The sequence below is a fragment of the Oryx dammah genome, unplaced genomic scaffold (genome assembly GCF_014754425.2).
Source record: "Oryx dammah isolate SB20612 unplaced genomic scaffold, SCBI_Odam_1.1 HiC_scaffold_3, whole genome shotgun sequence".
Taxonomy (NCBI): Eukaryota; Metazoa; Chordata; class Mammalia; order Artiodactyla; family Bovidae; genus Oryx; species Oryx dammah.
In genome coordinates, this window is record NW_024070187.1 from 99,501,860 (window position 1) to 99,523,199 (window position 21,340).

The 21,340-nt window shown below is 38.9% G+C and overlaps 1 protein-coding gene across 4 annotated transcripts in view; it reads left to right on the top strand.

The window, feature by feature from the left end:
* The window catches only part of ARHGAP24 (Rho GTPase activating protein 24), a 566,219-nt gene that overhangs the window by 382,614 nt on the left and 162,265 nt on the right, over positions 1–21,340 (top strand). Inside the window, exon 1 of one of the 4 annotated variants that reach the window (XM_040237265.1) lies at positions 17,497–18,013. The exons of 2 other annotated variants lie outside the window; for them this stretch is intronic. The gene's annotated coding sequence lies outside the window, so the exon portion shown is untranslated. Of the gene's footprint in view, positions 1–17,496; positions 18,014–21,340 lie in introns of those variants that run through there. One more of the 4 variants, XM_040237266.1, reaches the window with a different exon arrangement.

Here is a 21,340-nt window from a genome sequence, read left to right on the forward strand (position 1 = left end):
TCAACTTCAGCATGAGTTCTTCCGATGAATATTCAGGGTTGATTTCCTTTAGGACTGACTTCACCTCCTTTCAGTCCAAGAGACTCTCAAGAGTCTTCTTCAATACCACAGATCAAAAGCATCAATTCTTTAGCACTCAGCTTTCTTTATGGTCCAACTTTCACATCCATACATGACTACTGGAAATAGCTTTGACTATAAGGAACTTTGTCAACAAAGTGATGTCTCTGCTTTTAAATATGCTGTCTAGGTTTGTTATAGCTTTCTTTCCAAGAAGCAAGTGTCTTTTAATTTCATGGCTGCAGTCACCATCTCACTGATTTTGGAGGCCAAGAAAATAAAATCTGTCATTATTTCCACTTTTCCCCTTCTATTTGCCACGAAGGAATGCGAGCAGATGCCATGGTCTTAGTTTTTTGAATGCTGAGTTTTAGGCCAGTTTTTTCACCCTCCTCTTTCACCCTCATCAAGAGGCTGTTTAGTTCCTCTTCAATTTCTGCCACTAGAATAGTATCATTTGTATGTCTGAGGTTGTTACATTTCCCCAGTAATCTTGACTCCAGCTTGTGATTCATCCAGACCAGCATTTCACATGAGGTATTGTGCATAGAAATTAAATAAACAGCATGACAATATGCAGCCTTGATGCACTCCTTTTCCAGTTAGGAACCAGTCAGTTGTTCCATGTCTGATTCTAACTGTTGCTGCTTAACCTGCATACAGGTTTCTTAGGAGACAGATAAGGCGGTCTGGTATTCTATCTCTTTAAGAAATTTCCACAGTTTGTTGTGATCCACAGAGTCAAAAGCTTTAGGGTTGTCAGTGAAGCAAAAGTAGATTGTTTTCTGGAGTTCCTTTGCTTTCTCTATGATTCAATGAATGTTGGCAGTTTAATTTCTGCTTCTTCTACCTTTTCTAAATCCAGTTTGTACATCTAGAATTTCTCCATTCACATACTGTTAAAGCATAACTTGAAGGATTTTGTGCATTACCTTGTTCAGTTCAGTTCAGTTCAGTCCCTCAGTGGTGTCTGACCCTTTGCGACCCCATGGACTGCAGCACGCCAGGCTTCCCTATCCATCACCAACTCCCAGAGTTTACCTAAACTCATGTCCATTGAGTCGGCAATGCCATCCAACCATCTCATCCTCTATCATCCCCTTCTCCTCCCACCTTCTGTCTTTTCCAGCATCAGAGTCTTTTCAAAGAGTCAGTTCTTCGCATGAGGTAGCCAAAGTATTGGAGTTTCAGCTTCAGCATCAGTCCTTCCAATGAATATTCAGGACTGATTTCCTTTAGGATGAACTGGTTAGACCTCCTTGCAGTCCGAGGGGCTCTCAAGAATCTTCTCCAACACCACAGTCAAAAGTATCAATTTGTCGGTGCTTAGCTTTCATTATAGTCCAACTCTCATATCCATACATGACTACTGAAAAAACCATAGCCTTGACTAGATGGAGCTTAGTCAGCAAAGTAATGTCTCTGCTTTTTAATATGCTGTCTAGGTTGGTCATAACTTTTCTTCCAAGGAGTAAGTGTCTTTTAATTTCATGGCTGCAGTCACAATCTGCAGAGATTTTGGAGCCCCAAAAAATAAAGTCTGTTGCTATTTCCACTGTTTCCCCAGCTATTTGCCATGAAGTGATGGGACCAGATACCATGATCTTAGTTTTCTGAATATTGAGCTTTAAGCCAACTTTTTCACTCTCCTCTTTCACTTTCATCAAGAGGCTCTTTAGTTCTTCTTCACTTTCTGCCATAAGGGTGGTGTGAGGTTATTGATATTTCTCCCAGCAATCTTCATTCCAGCTTGTGCTTCATCCAGCCCAGCGTTTCTCATGATGTACTCTGCATATAAGTTAAATAATCAGGGTAACAATATACAGCCTTGACTTACTCCTTTCCCAATTTGGAACCAGTCTGTTGTTCCATGTCCAGTTCTAACTGTTGCTTCCTGACCTGCATACAGATTTCTCAAGAGGCAGGTCAGGTGGTCTGGTATTCCTGTCTCTTAAAGAATTTTCCATAGTTTGTGGTGATCCACAGAGTCAAAGGCTTTGGCATAGTCAATAAAGCAGAAATAGATGTTTTTCTGGCGATCTCTTGCTTTTTTGATAATCGAACAGATCTTGGCAATTTGATCTCTGGTTCCTCTGCCTTTTCTACAGCTTGAACAGCTGGAAGTTCACGGTTCACATACTGCTGAAATGTGGCTTGGAGAATTTTGAGCATTACTTTGCTAGTGTGTGAGATGAGTGCAATTGTGCAGTGGTTTGAGCATTCTTTGGCATTGCCTTTCTTTGGGATTGGAATGAAAACTGACCTTTTCCAGGCCTGTGGCCACTGCTGAGTTTTCCAAATTTGCTGGCATGTTGAGTGCAGCACTTTCACAGCATCATCTTTTAGGATTTGAAATAGCTCAACTGGAATTTCATCACCTCCACTAAATTTGTCTGTAGTGATGCTTCCTAAGGCCCACTTGACTTCGCATTCCAGGATGTCTGGCTCTAGGTGAGTGATCATACCGTCGTGATTATCTGGATGGTGAAGATATTTTTGGATAGTTCTTCTGTGTATTCTTGCCACTTCTTCTTAATGTCTTCAGCTTCTGTTAGGTCCAGACCATTTCTGTCCTTTGGTGTCTCTAATTTTCTTCCCTTGGTGTCTCTAATTTTCTTGAAGAGATCTCTAGTCTTTCCCATTCTATTGTTTTCCTCTATTTATTTGCACTGATCACTAATGTCTGGTTCTAGGTGAATGACTACATCATCATGATCATCTGTGTCATTAAGACCTTTTTTGTTTAGTTCTTCTGTGTATTCTTGCCACCTCTTCTTCTTAATATCTTCTGCTTCTATTAGGTCCTTACTGTTTCTGTCCTTTATTGTGCCCATCATTACATGAAGTTTTCTCCTGATATCTCCAAGGAGATGAAGGAGACACATGTTTGATCTCTGGGTTGGCAAGATCCTCTGGAGGAAGAAATGGCAGCCCACTTCAGTATTCTTACCTGGAAAATCTCATGGGCAGAGGATCATGTCGAGCTGCAGTCCAGGGGATCACAGTGAGTAAGGCACGACTGAGCAAACATACATGCACTTTTGCAACAAGAAGCTTATGATCTTAGCCACAGTTGGCTCCAGGTCTTGTTTTTACTGACCATACACAGACACATCTTTGACTGCAAAGACATAGTCAGTCTGATTTCCCTATTGACCATCTGGTGATGTCTATGCTTGAAGCATAGAGAGTCCTAGTCAGAAACCTGAAATTCCCAGTCCACACTGGCTTCACAGGCAAGGATGTTACCCTATTATCAACCATCTCCACTCTTTCTTATAGTCATGCTACTTAATCTATAGAACAAAATTTCTAGGTTACCTTTAGCCTAAAATTTATTTTTTCTTATTACACTACTTAAATATTTATCATTTTATCCCACTGATAATTATAGTAAAAGTAGAAAGTTTTAATGATGAAGATTTAGCCACAACTAAGAGTATTTACTGATTAAGGAGAAAATCTTCACATCTTTTATTATCACATGAATAAGTTCAAAATCTTTAGGAAGAGCTAGAGAAAAATCAATACATGCATTAATGCAAAATTGATTTTAGCATTTTTTTCAAATATTTTCATATCACTTCTGTGATATTTTCATATCACTTTCTGTCTAGAGAAATAAAAGCTGGTGACATAATTAGTATTTTCTTTTATAATAATTGTATTTTTAATAATAAGGATCAGAGCTCCAAGTGAGAATTTCTCACCTTTTCAAAAAATCATTTTCATGTTTCTTCATAACATGATTATTGGATAGTAATAGCTATATAAAGTAAACCTGGCTGTTCTATCAGATGTCGGTTCAGGGGAGGTTTAAGTTTGAAAGCAGTATCTTGAACTTAAGATTATTTTCTATGACATCTATTAAGTTACAAAAAACGAATTCACACTTTCTTCAGAATCTAGATTAAACTAACAGAAGATTTGGAACTTGAAACTGATTTTTCCCCCAGCCAAAAATATCTTCGTTTACCTTAAGAAAACTATCCCCAGCCCTAACAATAAAGCCCATGATCTTTAAGATGTCAGAGAGTCTCACATGGAGACGTGTAACTCCATTCTCTTCCCCTGACTTCCTGTAGTGTTTTTTCCCATCAGGAGTTTTGTTTCCATTAGCTATTTGCAGTCATCCCATGATGACTTCATAGAGCCTTTTGCTTTCATAATTTATCAGTACAGCCAGTCCAGTTACAGCCAATAAAACACCTGATGCAAGGCTGGATTCTCACAAGGATCCCAGAGAAAATAAAGGAAAATAACAAGCAATTATTTCCCTGGTGGGTCAGACAGTAAAGAATCCTGCTGCAATGCAGGAGACCTGGGTTTGATTCCTGGGTTGGGAAGATCCCTGGAGGAGGGAATGGCAACCCACTCCAGTATTCTTTCCAGGAGAATCCCCACGGCAAAGAAGCCTGGTGTGCTACAGTCCATCGAGCCACAGAGAGTCGAACACGACTGAGCAACTAAGCGCGCACACACAGGATTTTGTGCCGTGAATCACCTGTTCTCCAGGGAGACTGGCTTCAGTTCCGCATGGTCCCTTTTCTGCCTCAAAGCTCTATCTTAGGTCTCAAAGCTCTATCTTATGACCTATCAGTCAAAAACTGACTTGCTAGGCATTTTCCATGCTCCTCTCAACTTAGACCTTAGTCAGAATGCCAGAAAAATCTGCTTCTTCTACTCTTCGAGAGCCGTCTTCTTGCCTTATTTTCTTTTTAGTACAACTACTTCATATCAGGATGAGTTAATACCCATGGTTGGTCTTCACTGCAAAGTCCATGACAGAATAGTAATCCCCTTGGTATACCTTGGACTTTCTTGGTGGCTCAGATGGTAAAGAATCTGCCGGCAATGCAAGAGACCTGGGTTCGATTCCTGGGTAAGGGAGATCCTCTGGAGAAGGAAATGGATACACACTCCACTAATCTTGCCTGGAGAATTCCATGGACAGAGGAGCCTGGTGGGGTTGCAAAGAGTCGGACATGACTGAGCAACTGACACTTTGACTTTGGTACACCTCAATGAGTCCAACATTCACATAGGAGGAGAAGACAGGAGCAACAGGGAATAAGTCTGTTTAGATTTCTCCATAAACTGCCTCTTTTTGACCATCTGGGGCAGTGGATCTGTAACAACAGGGAAAAAAGACCTAACTACTTGAGTAAAAATCATGAAACAAAACTTTGTAGTAAAGTAGGAATAACAACCAAATGAAGAATCGCATGCTGTTTCCTATGCCAGAGTCAAATGCTCAGTATTTATGGGACTTTGAGCAAGAGGCTTTTTATTTGAAGGTGTCAGTGTCCTCAGTTGTAAAATTCCTAGTCTTTTTCATATCTATGATTCATGGTCAATTCCTTAAAGTGAAAGTTACCTAAATAGTAAAGCAGATCTTGCTTGACAGGTGTCCATTATATCCTTAAGAGAGAAGTAGGTGGGTGGAAGTTAGAAGTCATCATAGAATGTAGGTGTGAAAATTTATTGAATCACTTACTTGATAAATAATAAGTAATAATTTAGAGGTTTTGCACATAATTCATTTTATTGGAATTAAGAGTTTCACATGTTATCATGTGATTAAAGCCAAGTATAAATAGTACAGTGAAAATAATGCTTTTAATATAGAGACTTTTCTGAGATATTTAATACAAATTCATGGTCCTGTAGCCCCGATTCTGGTTCTAGGTTGAGATCTGTCCCAATTGGCTCGTTTCTTTGTTTAAATTCTTAGCATGATTTGTGTTTGATATTCCCATTATCTTGGCTATTAAAATCCAAGTGCCTATATCCTTCCTTGATTCAGACCTAAGAAAGTGTAGAATTATTGACCACTGGCTGGGTGATATTGATATTATGACAGAGTGGTATTGATTTCCTAAGCTACATTTTCCTTATCTGTAAAATGGAAATGATTATATGCATTAAGTCTTTACTCGCTAATTAGTTTCTTTTTTCTCAGAAATATGATGAAGCAGGCAAAGCACAAACTTCTGGTGTCACGTGGGCTCTTTTCACGTTCTTGTTCGTTTTAGCCAAATTTCATGCTTGTGCTTAGTTGCTCAGTCATGGTGTCTGACTCTTCGCAAACACCAGGCTCCTCTGTCCATGGGGTTTTTTCCCAGGCAAGAATACTGGAGTGGGTTGCCATTTCCTTCTCTAGGAGTTAGCCTAATTGGGTTGCTATGTAAATCAGAAAAAGAGACATTCAATACCACCACAAAGGTGATTGGTTTTATCATCAAAAGAGTCTCAATTAGATGTCAGCAGATCCCTTTTTCTTTCTAATATTATGACCTTAGCATTGACAACTTTGTGAGAAAGTGAAAACTAGTTTTACGTAACATAACTTTTCATTAGAGAGAAATAGGTCTCCTGTTCTAGGTTTCTTCCCTATGCTGAGCCCTCTTCCTCCTCCGTGAAATCTTTCTTTTCGTTGTTTTCTTCTCTCCAGCTGGTTAACATTTATTGATCCCCTGTTGAGGGAGAGGTGTTTATTACCTCCACTATTGCCTGTGCGTACTTGTTTATCCTCATCTTCCCCTCCTTTTCAAAATGTCATAATAGCCTCATCACAACAGATTGTTTGTTGCTATAAAGATTCCTTTTTTGTTGTTGTTTTAATGGGAGATGTCATGGGACGTGTGAAGGGTAGTAGTTATCAGAAGAAATATTTTGACAACCACCATTTAGCCAGTTTGAAAGCTTCATGGAAATGCTTATGACTTCAGTTTGTCTGCATCATTTGTTTATCTTTTGCTTTATAAATGACTGTTGGTATGAACTGAAAGGTTTGTAATAGACCTTTATGTTGTGTTATTATTTATAGTTGCCTAGCAGTAAAAGCCATGGAACTCATTATAAAATCAACAAAAATCCAACACCAAATTCATAAAATTAAGTACAGATTAACATCTGATAGGAACTCCTTAGATTCTCAGTTTACATGACATCTCAGCATCCATTGTCTGATTGGAGTGGCATTAGACAGGTAAGGAAATTGAGACCTGGAGAGGGAAAGTGATGCGCCCAGGTTTGCAGTCAACAAGTAGCAGAGTTCCCCTGCCTCCCATTCCAGTTCTCTTTCTACCAGACAAGGACACCTCTCCATTTGCTGCTAATTCTTGGTGGTGCTAAGATTCTTCTTATTTCTCTAGTTTCCCTTGTCAAAATTTGCAATGGTGGAGACAAGAAAAGTGAATAAGAAAAAGATGTCAGTGCAAAATTAATCCTTCTATTTTACATACTTCTAATGTGTTTTATTGTAGGCTAATAGGATGAAACTCCTGCCTCATATTTAAGTATAATTCCTTAAAAATGCTCTATTGATATAGTTGGATAAGTTCAATTTAATAAAGCAAATTTATGTATGACCAACAAATTTGTTTTCACTACTATAATGTACTCTATTGTTTCTAGATTAAATAATATGGAGATTATGTGAAAATATTGAATGAGTATCAAGATACAGTTTTAAAGCAACTATTAAAATGTAAAATGTGAATAAATTTAAATATGCCTCTTACTGTGAATAAGTGATTGATGAATTGCAACCTGGAAACAATGGCTGTTCTCTTCCATCATTAATTTTAATGATATTTTTCATATTGCAAGATGTGCTTTGAGACCTTCAAAGGATCCACACATGGAATTTATCAAATAAAAATTGCAGTGGTTTCTTTGGGTGACATAGATGTATGGTAACCAGAATGTATAAGAAGTCACTTAGAACTTATCCTCATGTATAAGTGGAACGGGATCAGCACCAGCTTGTACCTAATGTTTTATTGGGATAAATGTCTGTCCTTGTTCTATGGATAAAAATAAGCCTGTACAAACATCTTGAACCATCAGAACACAAAAAATTGATATATGGATTAAAGTATCCAAAATAATTTATAACAAATACTTGTAAATGTGCTCATTCACTCACCTTCTGTCCTGTCCCCAAAAGAGGTACTTTAAAATTAATATATGCTAATTTTTTGCCATCAGAATAAAGCTCCCAATTAGATTAGCCTTTTTAACATAGCGATCCTTTTTCCTAGAAGTTCATTCTAAGGCTTTCAAATAAGAAATCTACAGAAAAACAAAAATATTCCTAGTAGTGGGTAGTACAATTTACTAAAAAGAAAACCCTGAAAACTAAGCTTATGCCTCCAAATAGAGTAACATACAAATAACCTGTGTTATACCATGCAAAAGAATATTATTCAGACATTGAAAACAGCAAATGAAATAATAATTTTATTTATATATTTTACAATTTGAAAGTGTTTTGCTTTTTTTTTTTGCAGTATCTCATTTGATGATTCTTGATACATGGAAAATGCTTATAAAATAATCAAAGTGAAATAGTATTTAAAAATTTATAAATGAACTATGACAATAACCACATAAAATGCTACATATGGATAAAGATTGGAATGTATATATATGCATTACGTAGATAGATAGAGATAGATACACACATACAGTATATAGTTGAGGGAGCTATATATATATATACCATTTTCTTTAATATTAAGATATTTAATTTAAACAAAAACTTGTTATAAATTTTAAACAGAAGATGAAATGTGATTATTCCTCTTGAATAGATTAAACTAAAAAATATTGTCTCTTTTCGTGATAGAATGGAATCAAATAGAATCCATAGAACACATCTTTTACTCTAATTTCTATATGAATGAATAAATCATATTTCTCAAATTTTTAGCCAACCAAGATGAAATTTATTCCATAAATATATAATTTAAGTGTATTCAAACTTTATTTAGCTTCCAAAAATAACCCTGGAGTTCTAATAGTATCCCAACTAAAGAGTAGGAATAATCCAAACACACACGTTTGTTTAGTCACAGTCCAAACAAAGATATAAATAAGTAGAAGAATTAGCTGTTTTTCTTAAAGTATGTTGGAGATTGTTGTTTTGAGAACATCACACCTTTATATTTTTGATCCTCTAGCTCAGTAATATCTGAAAAGCATAGTGTTCTCTCAGTTTAATTGTGTTGACTTTTTGTTTAAAGAGCAAAACCTATCCCCTTCCTGCTTACCTAATGAACCTATTTCTCCTTATGAGCATGTTAGAAAATTTTTATTCAATTTAAAAAGGAAAACATATGTCTATGACTTAACTATTGAAAATTAAAATGCTCAATATGCATGAATTCAGTCTTTCTGTTTCTCCAGTTCCTCAAATATTATTTAAGCAGATAAACACACAAACAAAACTGTAGTAGGTGAATGCATTTTAACCTGAGTCCAAATACTCCTGACTGGCCTCAAGACCTTTATGCTCAACACAGCTGGTCCCAAGAAACGTATAAGTTGAGGACCTGAGTCTGCCATTTAATTAACTGGCTGATGTTTGTTTATTTTCTTGTAACTCCTGTGTTCTCTACCAGCTGGATCCTAGTTAGGTCAGAAGATATATAGAACACAAACAAAAGTGCAAGTAAGGCCCAAGTGACTCCAGCAATGCAGTCTCTCCCCTAGGTACCCTGCTTGCGCTGCTGACAAGTGCTCAGTTGTGTCCGACTCTTTGCAATTCCATGGACTGTAGTCCACCAGGCTCCTCTGTCCATGGGATTTTTTCCAGGCAAGAAAACTGGAGTGAGTTGAGGCACCTTGGTTACTCCCAAATAAATTTATATTGACTTTACAGAACAGAGCTCTATAAAATATGCAGTAAAGCAAGCTCTTTTTTTAGAAGACAATAGATTTTCTTGATTGTATATACTGTTAGTTCATCATTCCCCTTTTAGGAATAAGTAGGGGTTCTCTACTTATTCCTAAGACCTTACTTTGCAAACAAAGGTCTGTATAGTCAAAGCTATGATTTTTCCAATGGTCATGTACGGGTGTGAGAGTTAGACCATAAAGAATGCTGAGTGCTGAAGGATGCTTTTGAACTGTGGTATTGAAAGACTTTTGAGGGTTCCTTGGACTGCAGGGAGATCACACCAGTCAATCCTAAAGGAGATCAATCCTGAATATTCTCATTGGAAGGACTGACGCTGAAGCTGAAACTCCACTAATTTGTGAAGAACTGACTCATTGGAAAAGCCCCTGATGCCAGGAAATACTGAAGTTGGGAGGAGAAGGGGACAGAGGGTAAAATGATTAGATGGCATCATTGACTCAATGGACATGAGTTTGAGCAAGCTTTGGGAGATGGTGAAGGACAGGGAAGCCTGGCATTCTGCAGTCCATGGGGTTACAGAGTCGGATATGACTGAGCAACTTAACAACCAAGGGGTTCCCTGGTGGTTCAGATGGTAAAGAATCCGCCTGCATTGCAGGAGACCTGGGTTCGATCCTTGGTTGGGAAGATCCCCTGGAGGGCATGGCAACCCACTCCAGTATTCTTTCCCCATGGACAGAGGAGCCTGGCAGGTACAATCCATGGGGTTGCAAAGAGTCAGACATGACTCAGTGACTAAGCACAGCACTGCTAAGTTGCTGCTAAGTCGCTTCAGTCGTGTCCGACTCTCTGCAACCCCATAGATGGCAGCCCATGAGGCTCTGCCGTCACTGGGATTCTCCAGGCAAGAACACTGGAGTGGGTTGCCATTTCCTTCTCCAAGCACAGCACAGTGATTCCAAAACTCTGATCATGTATTTACCAGTCCTTAGATATGCATCATGTTCTTTCTCTCCGTATGTACACACAGACACACTTAATACAGTTGGTAAGAGAAATGATAATAACAGATATAAAGACTGAATGTTTCCACTTGCAGAGACTATAAACATGGGTGAGTTAGTTTGAAATTTTTTTTCAAAAATGATTCCCAAATATTATGATCTAGAGTTATTGGGGTTTCTTTTCTTCTTTTTCCGTCTTCCTTTCTTTTCTTTCTTTTTACTACATGGTAGTAATGATTGTTGCAGAATATTTAGAAAATAGAAAAAAGATCAAAAATAAAATTGCTGCTGTTGTCTCACTGTTGTTAATGTTGCTCTTTAGTGGATAAGTCATGTCCAACTCTGCGACTCCATGGACTGTAGCCCACTGTGTTCCTCTGTCCATGGAATTCTCTGGGCAAGAATACTGGAGTTAGTTGCCATTTCGTTATCCAGGGGATCTTCCTGACCCAGGGCTCAAACCCAAGTCTCCTGCATTGGCAGATGGATTCTTTACCACTGACCACCTTGGAAGCCCCTCCATGTATAGAGGAACCTGGTGAGCTAGAGTCCATGGGTCCCAAAGAGTTGGACATGACTGAGTGACTAACACTTTCACTTTCAAGGGACATTGACACTGATAGTTTGAAGGTTTTTCCCTCAAGGACCTACTTTGTAGAAAGCAGAAGTACCCAGGTCCCAGAGGGTCCCAGGCTTCCAAAAGGAGCCCTTACTGAAGGATGTTGGTGGAACAGCATCTGAGGCTATAATCACCTAGCCCAGGTTGCCAGGTGACTGAAAGCTTTTCCTCAGACCACCTGACTATAATGGCCTGCCACACTGTATATGGGTGACAATTATATTGTAAGACTATATTTTTATGAAAATTTCAAATATGTCCAATGCACCTGATTACACATTTTAAAGCAACTTTAAATACCCAGAAATTCCTTTCTCTGGGTTCACAGGATGATAACCTTCAGAATTTTTTCTCTCCTAACTTATGCTCCTAAGTATTTTTTTCTAAAACCACTTGAACATATTTAGGAAAACTTTCAGTAAAATCAGGACAGTGATTATTTACAGCATAGAGAGATATGAACAGAAACATCTTTTTGCCTTCAGGGGAAAAATGTCTTCAATACAAAATAAAATTATGTTTCAAGATACTGTAAATTTTTACTGTTCAGGAAGTGTTCAGTTTCATGATTTTGACTGTATATACATTAAGAGACCTGACATATATATCTTTAAGCATCCACATAAAATGATTGACAATCTAAAAGCTTACACATTTCAGATTACTTTCAATTTTTCCCTAAATGACCTTCAATGTTTTAACAATATTTGTTCTCCATCGCTAATAATAGTTATTATCATGTGGCATTGTTTCTAAGGCCCAAGAAAAGGAATTAAATTGAAGGGAGTGGCAGGGGAAAATGTGTTAGAAAAATCATTTTGCTCATTAGATTACAAACTAGAAACAACCGAATTCTACTCATTTAGGAACCCAGTTCCACTCTAAATGGAAAGATTCTAAGGATTGCAGGCCAGACCTCCTTTCATATCTGTGTGAATTTAAATATTGCCAGTGGGATACATCAGGAAGGTATCATCATTGGGAAAGGAAGCAAGAACCAAGCAGAAAACCAAACCATCTTATTTGCCCTTTTACCCATTGCAAATAGTGGCCCATGCTTCCAAACACTTTCTTTATACACTTAAACTTTAATGCTGCTGCTGCTAAGTCGCTTCAGTCGTGTCCGACCCTGTGTGACCCCAGAGATGGCAGTCCATCAGGCTCCCCTGTCCCTGGGATTCTCCAAGCAAGAACACTGGAGTGGGTTGCCATTTCCTCCTCCAATGCATCAAAGTGAAAAGTGAAAGTGAAGTCGCTCAGTCGTGTCCGGCTCGTAGCGACCCTGTAGACTGCAACCCACCAGGCTCCTCCGTCCATGGGATTTTCTAGGCAAGAGTCCTGGAGTGGGGTGCCATTGCCTTCTTCTTTTCATTTGTTGTTGTTGTTATTCAGTTGCTGAGTCATGTTCGACTCTTTTGACCCCATGGACTGCAGCATTCCAGTCTTCCCTCTCCTTCACTATCCCCTGGAGTTTGCTCAGACTCGTGGCTATTGAGTCAGTGATGCCATCCAAACATCTCATCCCTTTTTATCCCCTTCTCCTCCTGCCTTCAATCTTTCCCAGTAGCAGAGTCTTTTCTAATGAGTTGGCTCTTTGCCTCAGGTGGCCAAAATATTGAAGCTTCAGTATCAGCATCAGTTCTTCCAAAGAATGTTCAAGATTGATTTCCTTTAGGACTGACTGGTTTGATCTTTCAGACCAAGGGATTTTCAAGAGTCTTCCTCAGCACCAGATTTTGAAAGCATCAATTCTTTGGAGCTCAGCCTTTTTTATGGTATTACATGATTTGCAATCAGGATCTCGAAATGAAGTTTCTGAGACAAAGAAAGAGAGAATGCAATGTGCTCAGGAAAACAATAGCTGAAGTGTTTGAAAAACCAAATGCTTTAATGGGACAGTATAACATTTGGCAGAAAATGCCAGAAATTATGTTTCCTTTTACATTATTTTCGATTTGAGAGAGAATTGAAAACTTTGCCAGTAGATTTTTATTTTGTTAAAAGATCACTGCAGTAGTTTCTAAATTAAAAAAATAATAATAATTCTGACATGGTTGTGTTTTTAGCCTTTCTTCAGAAGTAAAATGAGTTTGGGAATAAGAAAAAGCAGCTGCTTCACTTTGCTGCATGGTGGTTTTGTTGGTAAAGAATCTGCCTGCGAGGCAGAAGACCTGGGTTCAGTCCCTGGGGCAGGAAGCTACCCTGGAGAAGAAAATGGCAACTCAGTCCAGGATTCTTGCCAGGGAAATCCTATGGACAGAGGAGCCTGGCAGGCTACAGTCCATGGGTCGCAAGAATCAGACATGACTTTAGCGACTAAACCACCACCACCATATATGTCATCATAGGCTTCCCTATAGAGTAACTTTTTTTACTTGCTCTTTAGTTAAATATGGTGCCATAGAACAAGAGGGTTGTAGTAAGTGTCACAATGTGTATTCTGAGCAAAATATAGCAATGAAATGAAGGCCAAATAGCTGAAGGCCTTTACCTTCTTTTATATGGGCTGACTGGCTATTCAGGATTATGTTGGTGCTTTTGTTTTTTAATTCAGAATTTAACCTGAAAAATTGTTAAAGTCCCTGTTTTTATTCTTTTTCTCTGCTACTTATTTTGACTTATTATAGTTTAATCAGTGGCCCAGTTATATTTATCTCTTTAAAGAAAATATCTGTAACACACTGATTCTAGCTCCAAGATTTTGAAATTTAGTTTTCTTTTTAAGGCTAGATTTGGCAAGGATGAAGAGGCTGGTTTTATGAAGTGATGTTGGATGGTGCAGTTTGCAGATGAGAGTATTAAAAGCAGAGGCAAAGTATCATCAGCCAGTGGCATTCTCAGAGAAGATTGTAAAAATATGGGAAAGGGAGATTGAAGGCAGGAACAGTTACCCTATGTGAAGGATTTGGTGTGAATTGCCCTGCTGGCTTGCAGATATAATTTCAAGGTTTCTCTTTCAGCTGGCAGTGCCACTTAAAATGAGGAGAGCAGAAATACATACCATGCAGGGCTGCATTTCAGGCTCTGCTTCTAGCATTCCAATAAAACTAGTAGAAAGAACCTGGTGTTTTATTAACATCCTCAGACTCAGGGAACTGAAAATTGTGACTCTGATACAGTACTCCAAACTATAGTTGAAAAAAATGCCTTGTCTGCTATATTTAAGGGTAAGAGATTGCCTTGCTCCCTAGTGGGCATTTCTAAGGATCTTGTAATTTAAGAAAATTAAAATAAAACAATACTCGTGAAAAACAGAGTGGTAGTCTACTGTATAGAAGCACCTCTAAACTCACAGCTTCAGAATATACTGTGTAGCATACGGATGTGTGCTCAGTTGCTCAGTCCTGTCTGACTCTGCAACCCCATAGACTGTAGCCCACCAGGCTCCTCTGTCCATGGAATTCTCCAGGTAAGAATACTGGAATGGGTTGCCATTTCCTTCTCCAGAGGATCTCCCCAACCCGGGGATCAAACCCATACCTGCATTGGCAGGCAGATTCTTTACCACTGCAACTGGGAACTCTACTTAGTGCACTGTGGTGACCTAAACGGGAAGGAAGTCCAAATGGGAGAGAATGTGTGTATATGTGTGGCTGATTCATTTTGCTGTACAATAGAAACTAACACAACAACGTAAAGCTACTATACACCAATAAAAAATTAATTTAAAATAAATACATATTCTGTTCCTTTCTGTAAAAAAAAAAATAAACATTCATCTTCAGCTTGAAGACAGGCCAGATCCATTTAAAAAAAAAAAGAATTATAGGCACATATTAGCAAAAACTATTACTTTTTGTCTGTATCCTACATCAACTTCCTTTAAAAAAAAAACAAAAACAAAAACTTTTTCTAAACATTTCTGTGCTCTTTATAAAAGCTAACTTGCCTGGCAGATACGCTCAAGGTTTTGTGATAATTGCATTCTTGTCTTCTCTACTCCCTCTATTTATAAAGCACATTTTATTTCTGTTCTTCTTTTGAGAAAGTTATAAATCAACAGATTTCTTGCAAGTTCAAGGCCAGGCAGACCATGATTGTAGTTCAAGCCCCACAACTCACCAGTAACAGGGTGCAGGCAAATTATTCTCATTGATAAAATGGGATAGAATGGCATCATCCACTGAATGGACTTGAGTTTAAGCTAACTCTGGGAGATAGTGAAGGACAGGGAAGCCTGGCATGCTGCAATCCATGGGGTCATGAAGAGTTGGACCCACCTGATCGACTGAACAACAGCAATACAGTGGGGAGGGAGGTGGGAGGGGGGTTCAGGATTGGGAACACGTGTACACCCGTGGCGGATCCATGTTGGATGTATGGCAAAACCAATACAGTATTGTAAAGTAATTAGCCTCCAATTAAAATAAATAAATTTAAATTTTAAAAAAATACAGTGAGAATAACACCAATTACCTCATAGCATCTATGAGGATTAACTGAGATAACATTTGTGAAGCCCCCAGCCCTGTGTGTCTCAGGAGACAGATGTTCATAGGTTAACTCCTTTCCTGTTTCCCATTGGTCTCCTTCCTTTACCCTCCCTCAACCTAATTTCCAAATAATGCAAGAATAATGCATGAATGGCCTGATGCATTTGTTACTGAATTAACTCAGCAGTGAACTTGGCATTCTCTTCCCAAACTTTCCCCTTCATTAATCCTCCTAGGCAACATCCTTACACAGTCTTACTCCTAGACACCAGAAACCGTGAAACCAGTCATGCCCGAGAGCGTTTTCTACCAGGCTTTCAGCTGGTCTCATTTGTCCTCAAAGACCAGACAGATCTTATGTTGTTCACAGTGGGCTGACTCTGGCCACGTGGTCACTGCCGTCAAGATCCACCACCAGGAGGACAGCAGTTCAATAAAATCTTGAACTCTATTTATAGCCTCCTTGAAACAAACACTCTCCCATGAAGCCTGAGGAGTCCTCCTTGAGTACACAGAAAGTAACTCACTAGTCCCAGTACCAAACTAGGGCAACAGAAGGGTGGAAAATGCAGTAAGTACGTTTTTTTTTCTAGCCCTCTGCAGTTTATAAAGATTTACTCTTATGTGCTATCTCATTTCATCCTCATATTGACCCAGCAGGGAGCCAAAGCAGACATTGGCAGTAAATCCCCATTTTATAGATTATAAACCCAATGTTTAGGAGGTTGGATGAGTTGCTCATGTTACATGGTTGGAGAAGGAGGGGAGAGGAAAGTGGTTAAAGAGTAAGAATGATTTCCTGTTAATGTGATCAATTTAATCTTCAGTGAATAATGGTTTACCTGTAAGAATAAAAAAGAAAACAAAGAGAAATAATGTTTTATAATGTTTTGGCAAGCTTAAAAACTGTTTCTTCTCCACTTCAGATAGGAAAACCGAAATAAGATAAATAAAAGCCTGCTGTATAGGGCAGGGAGCTCAGCTTAGTCGGTGTTCTATGATGATCTAGATGGGTGGGATGGGGTGGAATGCGAGGGGGGCCACAAGTGAGGGGATATATATATATACACACACACATATACCTGCTTCATTTGGTTATACAACACTATAAGGCAACTGTACCCCAATTTTAAAAAACACCTAGACAGACTTTACAGGGAAATGTTTATAAACATGTTTGTATCTGCCTAGAACATCTACATGCAGAATGATTATATTTCAGGCCAGAAACACCTTTCTGAAATCTCTCCAAATTAAAATGTGCATCAGTCAAGACTAATCTTGAAAAAGATGGCAAGAATTTTTATGAGAAGTTTTAGTTGATTTTCCCAGTCATCTCTGAAATAGATATATCTTTACTGTCTTTTTAATATGTGGGATTTACATAATTCAAATATGGGTCCCCAGAGCAAGACTTCATTAATGTGAATTAGTTTATGGAGCAGAAATGGTTTTATTCTGAAGAGAATTATTTTATTTTGATTTTGGCAAGTACTTTAATTTTCTAAGATCTTTCCTTAAGCTGTGTTACTGCAAGGAGTTGGACGTGACTTAGTGACTGAGCAACAACCACACTGAAAGGGCATACAAAAAGCTTTTTGGCTTGAAAAGGATGTCTGATCTGGTAGAATAGCTACACTGAAGTCTGTGTGTGTGTATGTGTGCATATGTATGTATGTGTGTGTGTGTGTGTGTGTGACAGATAAAGAGAAAGAAGAGGGGGGAGAGAGAGAGAGATTACTCAAGAGTGCCTCTGGTTTAGCAGATTGGCACTGAGCCATTTGGGGCTTCTCAGATTTACTGCTTCTCTGACTATTGTTGCCGCTCTGATTTATGGAGTTCAAAATCTCTTGAAAAGCAAGGTGTCTTAAGTTTACAGTATTTCCTTGATGGTCCCTCCCTTTCCCCTGTTCATTCCTTTTGCCCCTCGTTCACCTTGCAATGACCTTGCACGACTCAGCACTTTTACCTGAGCTCAGTACCCGGGGAGCCTGCTAGTCCTGGGGCAAGGGCAGCGGTTGGTTTCCATTCCTGCGTGATGGAGTCATGGGAGAAACTGTCGGGAACCAACAGTAAGGAGGACCCGAGCGGCAGCAGGGCTGAACTGTTTAAGCGGCTCAGGACAGAGCAGCTGGCTCCCTCTCCCAGCCTGCAAGCGCAGCCTGCATTTGTCACTGACCACTGAAGTGTGTGTTTGTGCAAGGTGAGAGCTGGGTGCTTTCTCATTACTTTGGAGACAACTTGCCAGGTATTGCTGTCGATTGTGTTTGCTCATTTGGGGAGGTTTCTGTCGCTGCAAATTCAGGACCTAGACTGTCTGTGGTTTTATTTATTGTTTTCGGTCGTGATCCATTTGCTGCACGGTGTCCAAATTATGGCAACAGATTGGACGAACTGCTGTTCTTAGCCTGCGATGTGAACAGTTTGGTGCCGTTTGCTTGGATTCTTTCATTGATCGCTGCTGCCAAATGATAGAGCTGTTCATAGACGGGATTCCAGCGCTGATTTGAGAGCGTGTGAGAACTGCTTCCGATAGAAATCCTGATTGCTGTTTTTTGGAGTACTTGCTGGGGTGTATTCTTTGCTCATATTTTAGTAGGTGAAACTTTGGAGAAAGCAGAGTGCCTTAGGGTCTGATCTGGTGATAAAAGTGACATGGGAATTTTCTGTGTTTTTGCTTGTGGAAACGAAAACTTATGCTTGGCCAGTGGTGTGTGTGTGGTGGGGGGAGGCCATAATTTTTAAAAAAGAAACAGACTCAAAAGAAAAACAAAGTTTGCTTAGCTATATTTTGATGTACTTATTAATTTAATGAGCTCCTAAAGCTTTTGTTAGCAGCATATTTAAAATTTTGGAATTTTGCATTTTGTGTGCACAAGGACAATACAACCTCAGTGTGTGTTTGTGAAGACATGTGGGGACATGGAGTATGTGCTTACTAGGAACAAAACAGGAATCCAAAATGTACCCTTGGCTGAGCTGACAGGCTTTAATGCCACACCAGTTTTGTGTGTTAGCTGCCTAACGGACTTATGCAAAATGTAAAGGAGATACAGTGTATTATTATATCTAAATAAATATATAGGAGATTTGTATTAGTAAAACGCATGCTCTAAAAAAGAAAGCTCTTGGGAATTGGGTAGTGAAAATAGGACAAGCAAAAGTTTGAAAAGCTATCAAATTTTATAGGGAGAAGAAAACAATATGTTAAAATGAGGAGTAAGTGCACTGGGATAAGAAAAGCACTTCAACTGCTCAAATTTATAAGTCTAATGAAAGAACAATAGCATATTTAAGGAAACTCAGAGTGTGCAGAAATGAAGCCCAGAGCAAAATTTCTTAATAAGACATGGTTTCAGCCTACCTGTGGAATATACTTAGTGGTCTTAAGTTGAATTCTGTTGCCTAGATTGATAAAATTAGAATTTGTTTAAAAATATAGATTTAAAATTTTTATTTAAAATTTATTTTCATTTAGGTAGATTTGGAAAGCTAATAAAGTAATATAAGATGTATTAAAATGAAGTAAACATTGAAATTGTTCAAAACACTTAACAAACAATATACAATATGAAAATTTTTTGTCCCACTTCTGAATTATGTCAGACACTGATCTTCTAAACTAGAATGTCAGCTGTCGCTACATACACTTGAACTGCTGAGCCCCATGGATCCACTCTTCACAGTTTCTTGCTTTTAAGCTTCGTTACAACACTGTGGAATGGTGAGCAGAAAACACTTGAATCTAACATTGTCTTGCTTTCTATGCATTTAGGACAGAAATATTTTCATATGATATGAAATCTGAGGTGTACAAAGAATTCATGATTAGTTTAGAACATGTACTATTAATACCTTGATTTTTCAGCTGCCTCCATCTAAAATTTGACTGCTTCTTTAAAAGGGTGTAACATAGCATTATCACAGGACTGAAAAGAAGTGGTGGAAGACCTCTTATCATTGTTTTATAAACACGAGAGTATCCCTGTCTCTATGATGGTGGTGGTTGTGGTTTAGTTGCTAAGTCCTGCCTGACTCATGCAACCCCATAGACTGTAGCCTGCTAGGCTCCTCTGTCCCTGGGATTTCCCAGGCAACTGGAGTGGGTTGCCATTTCCTTTTTCAGGGGATCTTCCCAATACAGGGATTGAACCTGTGTCTCCTGTGTCTCCTGCTTTGGAGGTAGATTCTTTGCCGCTGAGCCACCAGAGAAGTCCTGTCTCTATGATGAGCGCAGTCTGATATGTTTGAATGTGGTGTGTCCATCTGTACCCATGGTCACTTTCCACCTTAGAAAATTTGTCATCTCTCTGATGAACCACAATCAGTGTAAGCAGCCAAGAAATGCCTTAAATAGTGTCCACATTTATTCTTTAGATAACTAGCTTACCATAGCATACAAAGAGGTTTAAAAAGATTTAGAGATTATAGGTACTGACCTCAAAGCACATGCTAGTCTGTGCAAACACATTTATGTCTATGCAATTAAGTACTCCTAGTTAAAGGAAAAGATTAGGCTTTATTTATGTGTTTGATGATTATCTCTATTTTTTCTTTTAAAGCTTAATTTTCTTAACACATTGTATTCTTTCTTCCTTTCTTCTTTTAGCTTTATACCTGATTCTAGACTTTAAACTTGGTAAATCCTTAATTTACTGAACCTTCTTTCTTCTGACCTACACTCAATCTCTTCTTCTTGGGTAAGAAAGCAATTTATGATTTACCTCCTGGAGGAAGACCCACCTCCCTGAGATCAAGAGACAAATGTTCCCTCTTTGAGCAGGAAGTGTGAAGATCACTGGGAAATAAAGGGTTGATAAATGGCTCCCAGGCAGGCAATGACCATGTCTATCTCACTTAGTGTTTCCGCTATTCATGCTCTTAGCCATCTAGTCTGCTACTGGGCTTTGAAACCTTTATCAAGAAATGTTTGCATGTAGCAACATAGTTACCCTGTCATGAAGACTCTTGGTAAATTGAGATTAAATATGATTTGTAGTATATGGGATTCGTTTAAAGTAGTATCGGTTGTCTTTTTTACCTTAAAGTGAAGTCGCTCAGTTGTGTCCGACCCTTTGTGACCACATGGACTGTACCCTACCAGGCTCCTCCATCCATGGGATTTTCCAGGCAAGAGTACTGGGGTGGGTTGCCATTGCCTTCTCCAGGGGATCTCCCTGACCCGGGGATCAAACCCAGGTCTCCCGCATTGCAGTCAGACGCTTTACCATCTGAGCCACCAGCTTAGCATTAAGGTAATTAAGTTCTATTTTGCCTGTTAATTCCTCATGAAGTACTGTACATTCAGGTGAAGCCATGAGCATTCACACAACTTTTAATTATTATTTCAAGATTCCCTAAAGTAGGCCCAGATTGTTTCCGGACAAGAAACATGGAAGGCAGGGTGTATGATCTGTTTTTCTGGTAGATGTCCCCCTGGGGCTACAGAGTGCCCAGATAATCTCTGGACTGCTTAGTGGACCCCTGGGCTGCAAGAACCTGGCAGCTGCTGGAGGAGCAGGTGGCTGCAGGCAGTTCTCCACTGGAGACCATGATGAAAAACATTTCTACAAGT